Raw genomic sequence first — 5,598 nt, 5'->3', positions numbered from 1 at the left:
TGTTGCTCGATTCAATGCTCGATAATCAATACAAAAGCGCCATGAGCCGTCCTTTTTCTTGACCAGTAGAACCGGACTAGAAAACGGACTAGTACTTGGACGTATAATACCCGACTCGAGCATCTCTTTAACCATAGAAGTCATGGCTGCCTTATGCGCTTGAGGGTAGCGATAAGGCCTTACACTGATTGCCTCAGTTCCTGTTTTTAGTGTAATCGGATGCTCTCTTCCACGCAGAGGTGGTAATCCCACTTGTGGTGCAAAAACTTTCGTAAACTGATCCAAAACCGTGATTATCCGCACAGGAATTGGTGTTACTACTTGTTGTTGCACCTGGTGATTACCAAACCAAAGCTCAACTCTCTTCTTTTCTGCCGGAGTTGTGGATATTAAAGACTTCAGGGATACACGAGTGTTGTAAACCCCTACGTCACCAACCAAAGTAACCAATTGGCCTTCGTGTTGAAAACGCATTTCATGCTTCTCCCAATCTACTTCACACTTCCCAAGTGTCCTCAGCCATTGAATACCCAGAACCACATCTACTCCTCCCAGTTCCAGAGCTACAAAGTCTGAAGTGAACTGTAATCCTTGCAACTGAAGTGATACTGCTTCACAAACTCCCAATCCACTCACTTGTATCCCTGTCCCAAGTAAGACGTTCAAACTGTTGTCGTGATGCAGTTTAAGTTGTGCCTTTTAAACAAGAGCAGGTGATATAAAATTCTGGGTAGCGCCGCTATTCCGTAACACTATCACTTCATATTTCCCTACCACTCCTCGTATTTTTGTTGTAGTTAGTGATTCCATGCCAATAAAAGCGTTAAAGGATAAAACCATCAGTTGTACCCCTTGATGCTCTTCTACTACTTCTGTCTCCGCGTCAAACTCCTCCAAAAACTCCATCTCAACACCTCCGATAACAGTGATCACTTGAAGGTCTTTGTTTGGGCAGACATGAGTTCTCGAAAATTTCCCTGCGCACTGGTAACACAAGTGATTATCCTTGCGGTACTTCAGCTCTTCCTCTGATAAGTGTAAACGAGGTCTGAACTGTTGTCGAGGCCCCTGTTGATCTTTCGTATCAGGTAGCTGCTTCTGCGGCACCGTAGCTGCTTTAAAAGGTGTGTACGTATACGACCTTTGCTGCTTGTTAGCTCCCGTCTTCACCGCACTTAAAGCTTGACCCAGTAGGCTGTCTTCCATCTTGACCACTGCAGCTTTATGCGCTGTCAGTCTCTTTGGTTCCTTCAATTTAATTATCTCCTTCATTTCCTTCTTGAGGCCTTTGTAGAAGATGTTTACCAAATTCTTCTCGTCAATACCCGTCACCTGAGCTCTCAGCTCTTCAAATTCACTGATGTAATCTTGAACTGATCATGTCTGAGTGATGCTACAGAGCCGCTTCCCTGGTTCATCGTCAATAGAAACTGCAAATCTGGCTAACATCCTCTCCTTGAAGTCAGACCAGTCTATGAACCGCTGCTCTGTGAACTCTCCTTCAAACCAATTCAGGACTTTCCCTTCGAGACTCAGTGAAATCAACTCGAGCTTCTGTTCTTCTGTGTACTGACCTACATGAAAATATCGTTCCACTCGAAATATCCAGCCATATGGCCTCGATCCATTAAACACAGGCAAATTTTTTCGATTCTCTAGAACTACTCCAAGTCTCCGATAACCTAACAGATTGTTCTCTGGTTGTACCGTAGGGTTTGGATTTTGTACCTGAGCTTCGAGATCGACATTCGAAGAGGAGGCGATCGATTTGCCGTTAGGCTTCTCCTTGCTTTGATTCGATTTGATCCTCTCCACAGTTTCGGAAAGCTTGAACATATGTTTCTCCATTAGATCGAACCGCTTCTCCCACATCTCCATTCGCTGAAACGACTCCATCTCGTTTCCCGACGACACCAACAGTTTACAGCCGTCGCTGAAAACCTTGAGCTCCTTGTGGATTTCTTCGATTGATTGCTCCATCTCAACGACCTTCACCTCTGATTCCGACGATAGAGCCATCGCGATGTTCGATCCGATCACAAGCGCACCAGTTGTTTAGATTCAAGTAGTAATACTCTCTATAAATCTCAACTTAGATTCAATACATTCACCAGATTACAATCTCACTATAACACTCAAGAACAATCGATATCAACACGATATAGATTACTTCTCATACAAATCCTCTCACGGGAATCGCCTCAAGACCTCAGTCTCCAATGCTAAGCTTGATCACAATACTAATGATAAGCAATGAAAGAATCAAACAACAATTACATATAAAGGTTACTTTCTTGTAACTGCCAAAGGCTCTAATAGCTCCAGAGTCTTTCCCTTCTTTCTTAATGACTCATCCGTCAGAAGTTCCCTCCTCATCTCCTTGACTTGGCACTTCTTCAGCTTCCAACACTCTCTTGCCCTGCTTCTTCTTTGAGTAGTACACTTGCATAGGTGTATCAGTTTTCACCTAAAAAAAGATGAAACAGAAAATGTAGCAACAAGAGTTGGAAAATTCTAAGCTAACTAACCACTATTTTCTCAACTGCTTCAAAGATTCAACTTTGGCCTCTGGCAAATCTTTGATTCCAGTGAGGTTCTACATCAATCAAAACAAAGCAGATTCATCCAATAAAATCCAATGATTCATCCAATGAAGGACGCCACACAAACCTTTTTGGTATGCATCATGAGACCATTGCAGGTGTGGATCCTATCATCTTGTAGTTTTTTCACATCTCCAGAGTTTATACCTTGAGCGATCACTGTGGCACATCGAAAATACAAGTTCACAACATCAAATTAGCTAGAGGTTTACCCCAGATTCAGAGCTCGATCGTACCAAATACTACATGAAATTTGTGTAGATTTATACTAGACCATAAGCTATTCGCTATAATGTAAAATCTATGCTCAGAAGAAGAGCTACACGAAGGACCTAGATTCATACCCAAAACCGAAATCAATCACAGATTCAATAATATGATGCAAACTAGAGGATCGATTTTAGATAAGAGTCATAGAACAAACTGCGAAATACAGAAGCGATAATGAGGGGAGACCCGATCCCAAACATAAACATGAAGATCCGAAGAAACTTCAGAATAAATTCGAAAGAAGCGAGCAGAAATCGAAGAACAAAATAGCTACACAGACGAAACACGAAAGCAAAAAATCGATCTTACATTTGTCAATAGCTTCAAATAAATCATCGTCTTCGTCCATTTCATCTCGTTCAACGAGCTGCATCAGACTCATTTCCTCCGATCTATTATCCGCAAACAGAAGATTCATCGTGAAAAACTAAAGAGAAACGGAAATCAAAACGAAGAGAGAGAGAGAGAGAGAGAGAGAGAGAGAGAGAGAGAGAGAGCAGCAATCATCTTTGCTCCGTTGATCTAAGCTTTAAAGAATTTGAGTGAGAGAGATAACAAGTGTATTTTTTTGGAGGATCTTTGGGTTTTATATGGCGGGAGTCGGAACTGAACCGCACACAAATTCCGTTGAGTTTTTAAATTTTTTGAAATCTGGATTCTGCTAACGTAATTTGTTATCGGTTTACTGTTTTCTTAAGTTGGACGTGTATGATGACGCCACATCACAGTGACCAACAACTTGTTGGGTTCCTTCTAGAAGGAGAAAACCCACTGGGCTTGGTTGGCGATAACCAGACTTGGAAGTTAGGCCATTGGTATTAGTCCATGAGATTAGTATTGGGCCTTGGGGGTTAGTGAGACACTATATAAAGTCTCTTAACCTAATTTTTGTGGGAAGCAGAGAAAGTTAAACTTGACACAAGAAAGTAGAGTGCTTAAAAAGACTCATTAGACAAAAGAGAGAAAATGAGAGAAGAAGACAGATTTCGTCTGGGTTTGTCAAGGCAGATTTGGAGGATCAAACAGATCCTGTTTGGCCTGATATTTTGTGGGAAGCTTCTTCAGTCAGTGGGTTAAAGGTTCACCGAAGAATTTTGGATTTCAACGGTTGGATCTTCTGTTGTCTGGGTTTTAGTGAAGATGGTCGTCACAGTTCTTCAGCAGTGCTGTCTTGAGTGTTTGGTAAATCTGACGGTTGGATCTTCTCTGATTGAGCTGAAATTTGGCAGAGGTGTTGTTGACTTGTTCATCTTGGATTTGTACGGTGGGATTAGTCTCTGGTTGCCGTAATTCTAGTGAGCTGAGGTCGTTTTGTGGCTGCCTGTTTTTGAAGCTCTCTGTGTTGCTCTCTTGTTGTTGTTGTTCTTGTGTTGGAGATAGCTCTTTGTAGCTAGAGTCTCTGTTCTGTTCAGGGTGTTGAACAGGGAGGACGTGGTTGTACTCATACCCATTTATATAGTGGATTTTTGAGTGGACTACGGTCCCGTTGGTTTTTCCTTCTCACATCGAGGAGGTTTTCCAACGTTAAAAAGTGCTTGTCTCATTTAGTTTCTGCTTATACTATATCCTGCTATCGTCGAAGTATTTTCCTCACAGGTTCACACAAGGTCAGGGGAAAACGATCAGGCTGTTACATTCTGTTGCGCCTTGTGCCTGCTTTCCTCAACAAAGTGGTATCAGAGCTTCTGGTTTTAGAGCTTTGGGTTTGATAACTTTGGGTTATTGTTGCTTGTGAGAATGATGGAAAATACGAGCAGGGTGATATGCTTGAATGGTGCTAACTATCATCTATGGAAGGGCAAGATGGAGGATTTGCTCTTTGTTAAAGAATTCCATGTTCCAGTCTTCGAGGAGAAGAAACCTCAGAAGAAGACGGATGAAGAGTGGAAGCTGCTGCATCGCCAAGTGTGTGGGTTGATAAGACAGTGGGTAGATGATAATGTGTTGCATCATATTGAGACTAAGACGGATGCTCGTTCTTTGTGGAAGAAGCTGGAGCAGTTGTATGCTAGGAAGACCGGAAACAACAAGATGTACATGATCAACAAGTTGATTGAGCTGAGATATCCGGAGAGAACTCCGATGACGGATCACTTGAATGCATTTTAGGGATTGCTCAACAAGCTGTCTGATATGGGCATCGAGTTTGATGATGAGATTCACGGTCTGTGGCTTCTCAGTACTTTACCGGATTCTTGGGAGATTTTCAGGATGTCTCTTTGTAACTCCGCGTTGGAAGGTGTTATTTTGATGGATTCAGTGAAGAACAGTGTTCTTAATGAGGAAGCAAGAAGACAGTCGAACGCTAGCAGTTCGCGTTCAGATGTCTTTGTTACTGAGTCAAGGGTGAGGAGTTCTAGTAGAGATCCCAAGAGAGACAAGAACAGGAGCAGGAACAAGTCCAATAAATTTGCTAACATGGAGTGCTATTTCTGTCACAAGAAAGGGCACATGAAGAAGGATTGCTGGAAGTTAAAAAAAAAGCAGCAAGGAAATCAAGAAGAAAAGGTGGATCGGGTGACTGTCACCGAAGATCAGTTTATCATTCTTCTTGAGGGTGATGCTATTAATGTCGCATGCCAAAACACCAGTTGGGTGATTGATAGTGGAGCTACTACTCATGCAACATCACAACGTGATTTTTTTTCTACCTATACTACAGGTAATTTATGGTTCCGTGAAGATGGGAAATGATGCGATGGCTCAGGTTGCTGGCATTGGTGAT

This window comes from Brassica oleracea, chromosome C5 (genome assembly GCF_000695525.1).
Source record: "Brassica oleracea var. oleracea cultivar TO1000 chromosome C5, BOL, whole genome shotgun sequence".
In the NCBI taxonomy this organism is placed as follows: Eukaryota; Viridiplantae; Streptophyta; class Magnoliopsida; order Brassicales; family Brassicaceae; genus Brassica; species Brassica oleracea.
The sequence above is the reverse complement of the archived record's forward strand: the minus strand, read 5'-3'. Positions refer to the sequence as shown.